This window comes from Hermetia illucens, chromosome 4, assembly GCF_905115235.1.
Source record: "Hermetia illucens chromosome 4, iHerIll2.2.curated.20191125, whole genome shotgun sequence".
In the NCBI taxonomy this organism is placed as follows: Eukaryota; Metazoa; Arthropoda; class Insecta; order Diptera; family Stratiomyidae; genus Hermetia; species Hermetia illucens.
In genome coordinates this window covers 130,578,102-130,594,796 of record NC_051852.1, presented here as the reverse complement: position 1 = coordinate 130,594,796, position 16,695 = coordinate 130,578,102, and positions in this window count along the sequence as shown.

Sequence of the window (16,695 nt, the reverse complement as noted above, 5' to 3'; positions counted from 1 at the left end):
TAACCACTTCAAACGTTATGTATTGATGGGCGTTCGCCGGAAAGTCTTCAAGAACTGGCAACCCGTCCACTAAAGGCGACCTTGATTCTGAAGCGAAGTTTGGGAATGCTTTTTTTGCAGCTTGGACAAACGTTGGCGTGAAGTCTACCTCTGAAGTCTGGTTAAGCCAAGCCCCACCTAATTTGTTATTATTTAGTTGCTGCAAAGCGTTATCCTTAAACACCAAATCTAGACAATGCCATCCCTTTGACCTTAAGTCCGAACCTGAAGTCAGGCGCCGTCCCGAACCCAGCGATAGAGGTTTGTATAATAATAAGTTGAGGCGCCATGTGGCTGAGAGAAGTGATTTTTAAGAAGAAGATTCCACTTGCTATTCTAATACTTAAACAGGAAGTACAGAACTGCTCCAACTTTTGAATCAATTAGATCATGAGTTTTCGAATGGCACAATACACAAAGTAAGGATTTCTGATTTTTGTAGGAAGTAACGGGAGTTCGGGTCTAACGATATATGATCAAAAGTTAAATTCATTGAACAGCTGTAATTCCGAAGACAAGAAATTGAATATACATGGGAGACCTCCATGCAGAAGCAATTAATTTTGCTTAGCTCGACTAAACAGAACTATTTACCAGTGCCTCTTAGCCCTGCTTCTTCAGTAGTATGACAGCCGAATGGCTATATTGGCCTTAGTGGCCATCCGCCGATACAATGTGTTACTTTGGCCCTGTGGCGTTTGATGTATTTTATTGTACGCAGAGAGGAAAAGGTTGGTTCCTGTTCTCCGTGCTAAGATTATGCCAGTTAGGCTATTGAGGAATTCGTTCCTACCTATTTGAGGAAGCGATCTGCCTGCAGTATGCAAGGAAATTATCTGAAGGGGCTCATGCCATTATCTGGTATTACCTAAACCGTGATGCACTCTTGAGAGCATATACTGTAGCACAAACAACTTACTGGCAGTACCTATAATTGCGGTACAGGTGCTAGGTAGGCCTTGCATCCTCTAATGATGCTGATTTTGAGCTCGGTACTACCGAATTACTTACGGATTAAAACCCCATTGTACATAATGTTTTACAAGATGGTAATCAATGCAGATCCCTGTGGTACTCCTGTTGCAGCTCCTTATTTGGATCATACTAAAATGCTTTTTTCGAGATGTGAGTCCTTATCGGATTATTCTTTCGGAAATTATTGTCTCTTGAACCAAGTTTATTACCACGACCACCGTACCAAGTGCTCCAATAGCAAAGAATCACTTAGGCCACCCGTAAATTTTATGATGGAGGATTGCAAATTACCCTCTCTCGGCTTGGCAACAAAACTGGCTCCAGCCGTCTTCATCGAGCGTTGTCTACTAGTTTTAGGATGCTTGCTTTATACACACTGATAGGCAGTAAGCTGAAAGAGTTCTTCGAGAGCGCTTCAAAAGTCTTCAGAGACCCATCCGATATTTCAGCAAGCCTTTCCCTTATACCGTTTGACATGAAATTTGGTGATGTTTAAGTGGTGTAAAAAGGTGAGACCCCCGTGAATACTCCCCTTCACGCAGCGGGGTTGCACACTTACTATTCAGAAACACTTTCGACATAAACACAAATCTGGTGTGGTATTGTAAGCATCAATGGATGAACATAGCAAGTGCTATGCACCTATTAGCATCTTAATGCTAATCTTAGGCTTCTGCAATGGTTACCGCCTCGTTAATATCCCTCCGCTCTGATTAACTGGCAACGGTCATTATATCAGATCGACTACAGAGAGTTATCAGTTCTTCTGAATGTGTGCAGTGAAAGAAGATTGATGAATCCTGGATCGTTTCCTGGTAACAAATCTTCGTTTATTCGTTGTGCTTTGAGGTTACTAAAAAAAGTAATGAGCTTTTGCCTTCCATTCGTTAAACCCCTCCTAATGGCTAGACACGAAGCTCGTGTTTTCTTTCCTGCGGCAAACAGAGTATAATAAAACAGTATTACATGAAGGGGATGACCATCAAGGCCTCATTATCTTATCTTCCTCAGGACCAAAATTTCAAGTCCTCAAGCTCAAGCGCGGATTGTGCATCGTTACCGATGGGTATATGCACATCCAATATTCAGCTTGACTTTTCAAAATTAAATGTGTGTCTCGCTTCTCCTCCCTCTTGTCCTAGCTCCTTACATTTACGCTTTAAGCCACCTAAATTTTCTTTGGTCATTCACACTACAGTCACTCATCGTTCCTTTTTCCAACCAGTCTGACACCTTCTTTGCTCTATTGAGATTAGCTTCCACTAATTAAATTAAAATCTTCTCATTTCGTATTTATCAACGTCCTTGACTGAAACACACGGTGCCTTCGTGGCCCGCTGTGAATTTGTCTATATGAAAAAAATTTAACCCCTTCAATTTTTTAACGGTGCACCTTTTCTGGGGTGACGGAAACTGAAAAAAATATCAGCTGTGGCCCTCATTTTTTTTCTATAATAGACTTTATCGATTTTTTTTCATTTCATTGTTAGAGTATGCAAAACAAGGATCAGAGCACGCGGCATCCTCATTTTTTTATTTGCGGCACAGATATTAGAAGTGAAAGGGTTTTATTATCGGCATATGAGGAACGATGCTCCCTGTCCTAAAGGTTGCTTTCTAAAGAGGTAGCGAGGCTCAGTTCACGATATTGAATATAAAATAATAACTCAAATGAAAGTAAGTCATTATTTTTTTTTATCCTGGACGAATAAAAGGCATTAGTAGTTTGTTGTTCGGAGAAATTAACTTCCGACAAATAGTTCGTCTCTGGAGTTTCTGTAAGCCCCCATTCACGTTCATTTCGGCCTGTCAGTTATGCCTGAAGAGCCCGCAATGCACCCGGCCGCCAGTTGAACTGAAAGCATCATTCATGTATCGGCAAGCAGCTAGAACTCTGGACGTGGAAGGCCGTGAGACGAGAATTTCAGATTTTAGGTAGAATCATTTTTGAATTGGTCATCGACCGCCTGAGCAGTTGAAACTAACAGACTAACTGCATCCCATTCGCTTCACGGTCGCCGGTCAAATGCGGGCTTTTCAGCATTCCCCGCTATGAACGGAGCATTGCAGGCTGTTGACTTACCTCCACTGCACAAGTCACGTCGCGAATTAATCGTGGGAGGAGCCTGCAAGTGGGGCAAGGAAAGCACTCGAAGCGAACGGGAACTGACTGGAGGTTGTTGAGGAGGAACAACAAGCAGACCCACTTCAACTGTTGCTGGACATAGGACAAAAAGTAAAAGTTGAGTGCCAAAACTATCAATTATTAGTGCCTCTCTTGCTTCCAATGTCTTAGAAGCTAAAAAGGAGAAAGTTTTTCTAAATATGGAATACCCTGGGCTTTTTGTAGCTACTTTTGATTTCTTCCAAGAGCTCAGTGAAGTTCGGAGTGTTAAAACTTCCAATGCGTGCGTGAAGTGCATAAAAAGCCATTCTTGTGGAGAATTCCCAAAGGTCACAACAGAAGTTCCGTATTGGTTTTGCGTCTAGCTAGGAAATGGTACCCAGAATAGAAGCTTCCATGACTCCGAAATAAACTGAGCAATCTTCAACAAACGGTTGCTCAACTGTCAGAGAGCTCTACCAACTCGAATGGGTAAACTGTCATGCAAGCTTATCGACAATTCTATTCTTGAAATTGTGATCAGCTTCTTGGACGATGGGCTTCGGCTACGTCAATGTAGAAACTGAATTTTCTGACCTATTGCCGGCATCATAGGGAGTACCACAAGGATCTACTTCCGGGACCACCTTATATAGCATTTTTTCGCCTGACGTTGCTACTCCTGAGACCGGTACCGATATTATTTAATCTCCGCGCCCAGAAGGCCGTCTAAGCATAAGAGATAAATACTTATCTAGTGGATGGGTCGCATTTTAAGAAAGCATTAACTTGGCTGACTACGGCTTGCAATGGAATTCACTATCACAGAGTGACCGACGAGCGGGTCACTTTAGAGACAAATGGCGCAGAATAGTAGAGGAGGAGTGCAGTGTTCTTCAGAAGACCAAGAGAGATTATAAGCATATTTTTGTGAACTAGCAACGGTAGTGGGTAGGTATCCTCTAACTAGGAGATATTAGGTACCACACAAGAGAAAATTTAGATTCTTATGTTCTAGAAACATCCGTTGGAAAGTTCAGCACTTGAAAATCCGAATAGGAAACGTGCAGATCACAACCATCAAATATTTGATAGGTAAGTTTCACGAAGTTTTCAATTTTAAGCCTAATTTGAAGTTTGGTATCAGTAAAGCCCGCCGCGCAGTTAGTAGGATCTATTTCTAAAATGGACTCTTTGCAAGACCCTCTTACGAAGTATCTAATACCTATATGCCATAAACATACTAAATAGCTTAATTTAGAACTAATCATATAAATAGCCGATTCCAACAAGTAAAATAATAAAATAATAAAGTTAATATTTGGTAACGAAAAAATATCAAGTTTAATGAACGTTGCAAAGTAAATTTCCACAGAAGGCCGGGTAGGCCAAGCAATTGTAATAACCACTCCTCTTGTTCTTAAGTCTGTGTCCCGTTTAGAAGCGGGGTCGGCGTGTCCTGATCGATAGCATGTCAGAGCAACATTATTTGGGTCGACATTTTTGCCATGATAGGTACATTGGATATTGATGGCGGATGTCTTCACTTCGGATATGATCATGACGTGTTATGCCACTGGTCTAACGCAAAATCTTTGTCTCCATTACCGCGAGGGCTATTTATTATCTTTGATAGTCGGACAGCACTCAGAACCATATAAGATGGCAGGGCGGACGACACTGTAACAGTCGTTTATCCGTCGACCGCAAAGAATGTCAGTTGTAGAGCGCCACTTCACTCTAAGATCCATGTCATTTAAATTGCGCCGGTCTCTGCTGGTCATTGCCACTGACAGCAATAGTAACTGTTTCCTCGTTGTCAGGGTGTTAAAATTCGGTTATATTCAGATTCAGTCTTAGATCATGCTGCTTGAGGCGATCATTCAATTTTTGAACAAGTTCCCTGATATCAGTTTTGTTATGAAACACTACGAAAGCATCATCAACATAGAGCAGTGTGACAGTGCTCTTGATAAAAAGAAAGAAGAGTGCTGAGACCGTGCTTCCTTAATGAACATCGGTCGAGACAACGAAAGGTTTTGATATACCTGGACACCTCGAACTTTACTGTTCGGATCATCGTAGAGCAATTTAACACAGTACACGAGTTAGGCTTGTTTCACACGTATACGGCTTCGGTTTGTTTCCTTTTCGGTCGCTGTCGGCAAGTGTGAAACGGTGGTGCGGTTTCTATTTCTATATTAGAACCGCGGCAGGAATAGGTATTATCATCCACTGTAGAGAGGTCGATGCATCTCACGGTATTTTTCCATGAGCAAATGCACGGGGTGTATTTTTTATGAGACCAGCTTGGGTTATGGTCATTTGAACAATGTCGTGAATTTGGTCGCAAAGAATACATCTTCATGGTACAAGATAACGACAACTACTCCTTGAAATATAACTAACTGTTCAAAACTCAGGGTCACGAAAAAGTACATCTCAGCTCAGTATAGCAGATGTCAGGAAAGAGACAGGCCTCAGCGGCGCGGGTGCTAAGTGATACCTGCGCTATCTGAAGGAAGGCCTGAAAATAGAGGAGGCCCTTAAGAAGGCTCAGACCAGACCTAGGACATCTTTATCGGAGCCAAGAAAGCGGAAATTTGCCACATGATGGTAATGCCCCAAAAAACCTATCCTATCCAAGAGGGGGAAATCTCGGGTAGGTCAGAGGTGAAAGCAGGAGTTATGAACCCCCCCAAAACCTTTTCCGAGCAAATGTACAAGGGATGGACTGCGAGGATTGTGTTCACCGGGATAAGTTTTCGACCAGGTCACATGGATTACACGACTTATGAATTTGCGGAGTGGTTTAGGACTGTAGTCTCAGAATTGCCAGGCTGGTAAAGTAACAGTGTTTTTTCTAAAGCTGCAGCACTAGGGAGGGACAATCTTATAGGTCTTCTAATTGCTTAGAATGAGGATCTCCATTCGCGATTATATGGGCTCTTCAGAAGCAAGGTGGAGGATAAGGGTGTATTTCACAAAATTGGGGTGGACGACCGATCCCTGGAGGCGATCAAACGTCGAGGTTGCTGTCAACACCAATCGAAGAGGTGAGTATCTTTTTGAATTTATTCTAAGCAAAAAGTTAGAAACGTGTAGCATAGGGAATACTGCAACATTCGTGACCAGTACTTGAGAAACAGTACTAAACATAACTCTAGGGAATACTCAGGCGAACGGGCTGGTCAGAAATTGGAGGGTGTCGGATGAGCCCTCTATGTCGGATCACAGAATAATCAAATTCAGCATTGAGGGCAATTCCGAAATAAAAGAAGTAATAATAATAATAATCCCAGGAGAACGAATTGCGACTCCTATGCATCGCACTTGAGCAACAACGTAGTCTACCTACAAAGGGGCGGTGACACTCGGAGTGAACTAGAACTGGAAAAAGTGATGGAAGACCTTAACAAAGTCGTCATTGACGCATATGACGCCTGTTGTCCGGCTGAGACAGGTAAGTTGTCAAGGGATGTACCTTAGTGGAACAGGAACCTATGCAGAATGAGAACAGTGGTGCGAAAACTCTTCAACCGTTCTAAACAACCGGAGACTCGCCGAGGTACAAAAATGTGTATAGCAACGCGATCAAGGATGCAAAACGAAACAGCTTCAGGGAAGTCTGTGGAGGAATTGAATAAACCACAGAAGCAACCTGTATAAAGCTATAGGAAGTAAAAGAAAATAACATAGATCGTAGTGTATATCCGTTGAACATATCCGATATTCAATTCCATGTGGTGCTGATATTCTATCCCTTAGGAAGTACCAATCTGATGCCAATTAGGCAAATTTGACCTACTGTAACTTTGTTAATAATCACAGGATTTCCATCAAACTTTTCAGTATGATACTTGATATTAAAGGCTATATTAACATAAATTTTCCGGGATGAACGTAAGGGGAATTCGCGGTAAATTTTAAAAATATATTAATATACTATTATTAACTTTCATTGAGCAGATATCGGTATCGAGGGGGTAGGTGTCCTATAGGGGTATCATCATGAGTTTTTTCAGATTAATTTAACTGACTCTTTTATAACCCGCCTACTCCCCCGTTTTGCATCCAGTTTCAAAACTAATACTTGAATTTGATTGATACGCCACATGGCTATAATCGGTGAAAAAAATTTTACAGCTCCCTTTGCCACGTACGGCGACCCGTCTTAAATTCAATATAGAATGATGCAACTAACTTGCTGCGTGGGTGCTCACAGTTGCCACTTTTGCACCAAATTTTCTTGTCAACGTGTGTGGTCCTCAGAGGTGGCGGTGAGGAAGATGGGGCGGCAACCCTGTCGGCCAAACCAAAACCAAGTGGCCGAGGAGAACCTCCATAGTGGTGGTACCGGGAGACGTTGTACTCATTTTGGCTTGTCGGCCCTGATGCAATAGGCGAATGCTTCAAAGGCCTAATCAGGGCGATCAGACCCGAGTCTACACGGAGACTCATCTGAAGTGGCAAATTGGTCACGAAACCTCACCAGGTGTATACTGGTACCATGGGAACCGAGATAGCTCCTGGACTCTCATACTTCGGGTGAACTCCCGTTGTATGTGAATACAGCTCGGTTATTTGCGGTTGGCCCCCTAGTGGGAGTTTCATGGGGCTGTGGTTATGCTCAAGCGAGAAGAGACCTTCGGGCCTCGGCGTTGTGTTGCGTTTCACCACGGGTTACGTACTCCTTAGTTCGGTAGAGATTTAGGCAGGTCTTGCATCCACCAGTATGAATGCTAAGCCATGCACTTGGTATAGACTGGTACCATTGTTCCTTGTCACAGCGAGGCTCTGATTGTGGTTACAAAATCAATCCGTGTCTTAAGAAGACTGGTGCTCACGTAAAACCCTCAAGGACTCACTGTCAATGTATGTAACCATTTCCTAGAAAAGTGCTTGTGACAGACAGGCAGGCTGCAGAAAACTAGGAATCGCGTATCGGCTAAGTGAACTATGGGTATGCAGTGTGTATCGGCCATATCAGGAGAAGCAGTGCATTTACTAGGTGGGATTGTCACCATAGACTCTTGGCGAATGAAGGCCAGCATCTCTACGACAAAACGTATGCAGTTGGGGAGTCTAGCGTCTAGCGCCGGTTGCTGACAAGGTGGGAGCCTATCGTAGATCAATAAAAGAGATGGGACGAGCTGGTCGTTGGACATAACGCATCATTCGGAGATGGGTTCGACGATGCCACGGGGAGTTAAGGTACGAGTTAATGCAGCTCTTAAGTAGACATGGAGGTCATCGTGCTTATTCACAATTACGGAAGCACTTAATACCCGAAAATATTGCGGGGCTGATGCTGGACGCACTGAATTGAAACTATTTTTCTACAGCTTAGGCAGGAAGAATTGTGACTAAAGCAAGAAAGGGAGAGAACCATAACGAGCCGCAGTGAAAAACTGATCCAGCCCCGCGACGCAATACTTTATAGCAGTTCCGTGGGGAGAGTGGAATAAGAAGAAGGTGCTTTAGTGGGTAGAAGTCTCATATAACTGCATGGCAGGAGCTAGCAGTAGGTTTTGAACCTTTCGATTTTCCGACGCGGAAAAAAAACTGACAGACGAACAGACAGTAAACAGTAAAAATTAAGTATGTCAACATATAGTATTTAATTACAGCACGGGTGGTTTTCAAGATTTCATAACCATATCTATTTAAAAAAGATATCAACATTTTGACATATACTTGCCAATGGTAGGTGAAACTTTAAAAACTCAGAATTTTAGTATTTCCTGCAATATCTCTTGCCATCTAACACAGTGGGGTTAGCTTCCTCCAATTATTACTACTCCGTGGCCTTCAGTTTTTTTGGGAAAGTAGAACAGCCCAATTTCAGTGGAACCGCACAATTCCACATATCCTTCGAATAAGTAAATAAGAGAATCGAAATCATCTCAGGAGGATAATTGGCGAAAGCGAAATCCATCCATGAAAAGTAAACAGACCTTGCCCCCTTGCGAATTTCGAGCTCCTTGTAATTTTTCGCATCAGCAAACGGAAGTAATGGCGCAACCTTAGTGTTTCGATGAGAAGCAACTGCGAATCTATTCCTGCTCCCTCAGCCAAACTAATTAGAACAAATACGGAAACTTTATAAGCTCGGACAGCATTATAAATTGGACGATAATTTGAATGTAGGCCATGAGGGTACATACCTGAGTACGCGAATTAAGCATCCTTAAAACTAAGCCGGTCCACACCGAAATCGCGTGAAAAATAGATGCAAGATTAACTAAGTGCGTGAACTGTTGTAATCAGCTTCTTGGCTTTCGCTACTTCCGCAGGACATCCACGATAGTCCTTGCAAAAACTGGACCCTGTATCCCTTCGCAGGCAGTCCTATGAGAAAGTTTCTATTTGCTCTGCAAGTTTTCCCTTCCGAACTTGAACGCTCTGATATTTTTCCTATCAATTACTTTCCTTCTTCTTGCAAGGAGCATGTATTATAAATTAGAAAAACCGTTGGCAGGTTCGAAGATTAATTTGTTGTTTTTACTCCTTGCTGAAGTTCAATTAGAAATAATTAACAGATTTCGTTCGGTTGTCTGTCGGAAGCAAAGGAGAAAAATAAAGATATCAATTTGTGTGAAATGTTAGCGTTCCTGTCTTTGCGGTATTTACGAAATTAATTACGTAAACAAGTGGCCGGTGTATGAGGGTATGTTTTCCTAGGAAGCTGGTCGAAGTGTGGTAGAGTTGGGCAAGGATATATGGATGTGAATCGTCGTATGTTAATTTGTTACGGAAACAAATGGTGGTCACGGGCATACGACTGGATAGGGTGAACATTAAACACAGGTCAAAAGAGGTAAGTAAGCTCGTAACGAAGGGGAATAAGTATCAAAAACAATAGTAATGGAAGGAGTTGAAGTAGGAAGGAAGTTATGAACTGCTCCTTGGCAACTCATTCTATTTAAAAGCTCAGAAATGCAATATCGACGTTTTTAAGAAAAGCCGACTTTTCGCGATTGATATTCAGAGGCGATAGTCCTTCAGTAGAGGGAAGCATTACACTGTGGTATGCGATGTATAAGAGGTCATTTTAAAGGTATTGAATGAGATGTTCCTGAATCGAAATAATTGTAAGATATTCTTTAGGATAAGTGAGAGATCCTAATTCCACATCCACTTGATGTTGGACCGGACCAAAAGGAGAGCAACTTACCCTCACGTTTATTGGTCCACGGATCCCTCGTTTGGGGCATGGCACAACAATAATTTAGCTTTAGCCTAGCTTAGGTTCAAACTATTGGCGGTTTCACTTGGATATAATTCGCTCTCTTGGCGTGTATAAAGGAGCGTTTTCCATCTGTTGCCATTGACGGTCACGCTGCTCCCAGGGCAGAGGTGAGGCAGTGTCTGACGAGGTGCCTCTGCCCTGGACGAAACCGTGTGTCCCTATATTAATTGTAAGATAGTTCAATTGGCTGCCCAAAGAAAGAAGAAAACAATCGAAGTTAACCTCCAAACTTTGAAATTGTTAGTTCCCCCATATTAAGACACTAAAACGTGTTTCAAAGCGTTGAGATGGAAAGACCCACTGGCAAATTGTAGGTGGTCCTTTCATCAAGATGGGTAAGATAGAAAAATATCTTTGGAAAAGGTATTCGCAAAAGTAAGTTATACCTATATTGGTTGCATCATCAGGACCCCAAACGTTGGACTCATTAGAAAAAAGAAAATGGGCAAAAAAGTATTGTTTTTGGAAAACATTACAATTTTTTAACGAAGAGAGGGACGGAGATGCCTTCAGCTATATTAAGCAGACACAATTATAAGTTCATCTTTTCATTGACTTTAAGCCCGCTTATGCTAGTATAGACCATTCAACATCAACAACGGTCTAGGACGTCTTTTTTAACCTGGCCCAGGAAAAAGTTATCCGTGATGTTGAAGTAAATGCGAGAGGCACCATCCTCTTTAAGTCCACTCAACTACTGGCCTAGACTGACTATATCGACATTATGTAAAGAACGACCCGAGACGAACAAGCTGCGCGTGATCTTTGACTGCACATTAACGAAGGCAAGGTGAAGTATATGGTAGCAACGTCAGCACGAAAATCGAACCAGCAACATCAAATCGCCCTGCGCAAACGAGAACAATAAATATAGGAGAATTCAAATTTGAGACCGTTGATAATTTTTCCTATCTAGACTCGAAATTCACAAACCATACCAGGTATAATGCACGGTTGTGGGTTGCCAACAGAGCCTATTTCAGCTTACATAGTGTTAAAGCTCTGACTGCTGAAGATAATGATTTTGCCTTACGTATTCTTCGGAGATCTGGGTTCTTAGGAAGAAGCAGAAAAACAGCTTACTCTTGGTCTCATTCGATAGAGGAATCCTCCGAAGAATTTTTGGCCCACTACATGAGGATGGACGATTCCGTAGCCTGTATAACGATGAATTTTATGAGCGATACCACGACCGTATGGCTGTAGTTAAAATCAGGCTGCGGTGGCGGGTCATTTCATTTGTATGGATGAGGACGATCCAGCCGGGAAAGTCTATAAGGGCAATATCTATGGTAGAAAAAGAAGATGGGGCAGCCCCCGCCTGAGGTAGAGCGATGGTGCAGCTCAGAACGTCAGACAGCTTTTAGGGATATCGAATTGGTGGATCTCAACTTAAAACCGGAGTGTCTGAAGTTCCTTATTAAGGCAGGCCTAGACCGGATAACGGTTGGTGCGCCGTTGATGATCCCCTATTGCCACCTTTAAAATGGGCGGTTGTAAAATCAAGTTCTTGACGACCCTAAAGTGATGTGAATTGGTTTGGATAGATCTTATTTCCGCGCTCCCTGTTTGATTTAGGACATTCAGTAGCAGTATCATCACATGGTATGCAATTTGAGTCCTTGTTGCATTCCTTGGTATTATAACTTTTTGCTGGACACATTCTGTATCGGTTGGAGTTGACAGTACATGCACATGCCTTCGACAGATGTCTGAAGTAGAGAGACTTAAAGCATTTCCTTAAGGATAGTCCGATCTGGGCACCACTGTAAGCTGTTGACAAGAGGTATCTCCTGTAAATCTCCCAGATTGAACTGCTAAACTAGTGTAGATATCTTCCTTAGAAGTGCCTTCGTTCCTCGTTCCTTGCACTGGGTAGAGATATCATGCCTTTGAACACGGCGCTGTCCTGAAGTACATTTCCTGGACATTTTCAGTTCCAGCACAAGATCCTTCTTTTTTTTCTTCGGATTTTGCTAATATTTCCCCCAGTTTTTTATGGTCCGGGCCAGCTATCACTTTTCTTTATATATTTGTGCAGGACATTATATCCATGCTAGAAATGATAACCGCCTCGGGACGTATCCTTATCATGCCATTTCTTTTTTTCGCCTTTTTTGGCTCAGTATCTTACATTCTTTTCGATCGGGTGTTGGCTTACTTGCTGGCAATATTATTTTAAGCACCGAGCTCTGAGTTTTCCTGAATGGAATCGACTCTGAATCCTTTGGCTTTTCACGTTCCGATTGGAACGGTGTCTTCACAATTTATGACGACCACCACTTTGGCGCATCCTTCTGCGCTTTTATTATGGGTGTTCTATGGGGCGATATATTAAGTTTAAACATCTCCTTTTCTAAGCCGTTTGTAACGTTAAATGCTATGGTGGCAAAACTGTCCACCTAAGAGGCACTGTAATCGAGGAATATTGATAAGAGGGAGCTTACTTGGCCGATTCCGAAACGATATGTTTACTCCTTTTCTCTTTGTCTATATCCGTTTATTGTTCTGGATGTCCTTTCTATAGCCATTATTTTCCATCGATGGACATTTTTTTCCCGACTATCTGACCTTAACATAAGAATGCCAATTCAAGTATACCTCCAGATACGTACATTTGTATGTTAATACGACCATTTGCTTATCCGTATGAAGGTACTCGCCTGATTGGAGATCTGGCAAATCCTCGGCCACGACATCTACTTGCGGTGAGAAGAATGCAGAAAGTGAGAAGTCAGTCAGAGATGGTAGTTTCCACCTATCAGCAAAGCGCTAGTCGGTTCCCAGCGAATGCTTGAAATGTTTGCTGACGGATCAGCCAAATGGAAATGGCCAAGGGAGAGGAAGAACTCAGCAGTGGCGATTATCTACTTTGTGTAGGGAGATAATTTTTGAATAAAATACAAAAAGACATAGGCTCACGAAGGTGGGAGGCAAATGGCATACCAGGTACAAAAGTATGTTATATTTCTTATGCAACTAATTATAGGCCAACCCTTACATCAAAATTTCAAAGTTTTGGTGGGAAGGCCTTATAGAGCGAAGGGTTAACAGATGAATTCTTAAATGCCTATTCAAAGGTATGGTGAAAACTAAACGTTTGCTATGAAGGTTCGGGAACAAATGGGCTACAGGTTCTACTACGGGTTTGAGACCGTCAAATTGCGGCCACTCGTAAAACCATCGAAGGGGGCGTGCAGCCCACGGCATCTTCATCTGAACCGTAACATTGTAAAGCGGCGACTGCACTTATCAGCCATCTTTTCAATAGCTGCAAGGCATGTATATACTTCATCCAAGAACCAGGAACCCTCATGCAGGGGCGCTCCTGCAATGGACCTCCAAGCTACCTTGGTTAACGACCTATGTGATGGCGACACCATCACGACCAAATTTACCATGAGAAGGTAAGCAGGAGAAGTTAACAGTGGAACATTCATCAGAGCCAATCAATATCCCAAAATTGTTGTGGTGTTAGCGCCTACCGAATTGCAGCTCCTCAATTTGGGTAATGAACCCACTTTCTTCAACGTGGTCAGCAAAAGCTCATCGAATCACGGTGGCGTCACCTGACATTGCGGCTCTTGTCGAAAAATGGAGAAAATCAAACGATATCACCCTTTCGAATCACAGGCGCACTGATTTCGTAATGGGCATGGATCATCTCCACTCACTCCATTTCGGAATCCACGTAAGACAGATTGGGTGACGTACAAAACAGAACTGAGCGCCCGAGTTACAATTCCTGGAAGACGCATCCAATTCCGGAATTCAAAAAACAACCCAGACCATCACAACTAGAACGTGAGAAGCTTGCAAGGAGAGCTATCCACTCATGATGCTAAAGAAGGATACAACACCATGGTGGAACTGGGATTTGGCGAAACAGAGAAGAATGACAAGTGTTTTCCTAAGCCGAGTTTTAAAGTCTGATTCAGCCGTTTGTTGGATCCGGTACAAAGAGTTTCAGAAGGGCATAAGGTTGGCGAAACGATCATCATGGAAACGCTTTTGTAAAGAGACCAGCTCTCTTGAGGCAACCTCAAAGTGTTTGTCAAAGAACAGTAGGGCGGGGGGGAACTATCTACGTTTACAGAGGGGGAGGCACATAGGAAACGATGAGAAAATGACAAACCTTGTAGTGCACTTCCCAAGCAGCATCTAAAATCTCATCTCGGGAGCCGACGACACATACATCCCTCAACCGGACGATTGAAGTCTGGCGTGCAGAGTAGTTCCATCGATACAAGTCTGCAGGTTTGGATGGCATTATTCCTGCTTTAGCAATTGAGGTAATGTATGCCCTAGGTCTACACATTTGGAATATATACCACGATTGCCAAGCATGCGCTTATATTCCAGCCAGCTGGCGTGATGTCAAGGTAATATTTATTCTCAAACCAGGGAAATCCACTTACCCTGACGCAAAAAGCCTCCGACCGGTCGGTCCAACTTCCTTTCTGCTAAAGGAAATAGAAATACTAGCAGATCAGTTAATAAGGGATACATATAACCCCAAGTGGCCACTTTACTGTAGGCAACATGCCTACCAGGAAGGCAAATCCACGGATGCAGCACTTCGTGAGCTAAAGGTAAAAATTTAGAAGACAGTGTCGATTGAGAATACGCCTTAGGCGCATTTATGGACATCGAAGGCACCGTCAATTAAGGCTCATCCGCGGTGATTTGTGATGTGGCGAGACAACATAGAGTCGATCTACTGTTAATCAGTTGGATCCTTCACATGCTAGATTGGAGAAAGATCCCCATATTGGTGAAACAGAAGTATATTGAGTCGGGGTGTCGTAGGGGTTGCTCACAGAGAGGCGCCTGGTAATGGATACCTCGCTATAGCTCCTGGAGGACACACCTTAGCAGGGGCGGAAATCCAGCTGGTACAAACAGTCAAATATTTAGGAGTACATCTCGACTATAAGTTAACGTGGACGTACCATATCCAGGAACAATACCAGAAATCCTGCAGATTGCTCTGGGGCTGTAGGACTGCGATAGGTAAGACCTGGAGGCTATTACCAAAGCGGATTTGGATTGGATGTATACATGAAAAATAAAATAAAATCTATTATGATGCATGCGTGCATCGTGTGGTGGCCGCGACTGACGCAGATTCTAAGGCTCGGTTGCCTCAGTATTACTAGAGCAATGAGTAGTACACCGGCCGTGATACTCGAAGCTATTCTAAATTTAACCCCAATATATTTGAAGGCGAAACGGAAAACAGCTAACGATGCATGTAAACTTGATACTATTTGCTTGTGGAAAGACGGCTAATCATACGGTCATGCAGCAATCTGGGAATTTCTTCGCAAACATTAGGTGGCTCTGATGCCCGCTGGTCATATAGTTTTCGAATTCATTTTCGAAAACACGTATTCCGTGGTAATCGCCACAAGAGAAGAAAGGTCGATCGATTTGAATCTTTTGGGATTACAGATTTAATAATCTTCACCAGCGGGTCAGTCAGTGGAAAACAGATCGGGCGCAGGGGTGTTCTCGGGAAATCCGATTATGGAACTCGCTCGACCTCTTGGAAAAATGATGACCATGTTCCAGGCGGAGATATATGCCATTTTATTGGCAGCAGAGGAATGTTTGCGGCAAGAATGGAAGGGTCGCACCATTCAAATCTGTTCCGACAATTATTTATTTATTTATTTAATTAATTTAACGGACAACAAACAGAGTAAATTCCAATTACTTATTGTCCTCAGGAGGAGGAGAAAGCAAAAACTTATCCTACGTTTAAAACCACTTAAAGTAGGGCAGTTAAAAGGACCAAGCTGTTCTGCGTTATAATTTCGGCAAAGCCTAGGAATCGGGGAATGAAAGTAGACTTCGAGCTCTGCGAAGGGCACGTTGAAAATGTCTCGCTACGTGTGTTATAAGATGCAGGACGGCAGGTGATTTCGTCAGCGGCGGAGCAATCCATCAGACCCGAGGAAAGTTTAAAAAATGTGTATAGACCCAGATAGGATCTACGCTGTTGTAGGAAGGGAAGGTTCAGAAAGCGGAGGCAGGAGGAGTAGTCCACACGAGGGAAGCTTTTCTTAAAGAAGAGGGGACGGGTGAATGGGTGTCAAAGCGGAGCTTATAGTCGAAAGTGACTCCGAGGTCTTGAGTGGAATTTAAGCAGGATAAGGAATATCCGTTAAGAGAGTAGGAGAAAGAAGTGGGCGAGGATTTTAGAGAGTAGCACATAGAGTGACACTTTCTGACGTTTAGCGCTAAACCATTAGTCGAGCACCAACGAACCAGAGTGCTCAGGTTAGATTGAAGGGAAACAACAGGGACAAGTAAGGAGGGA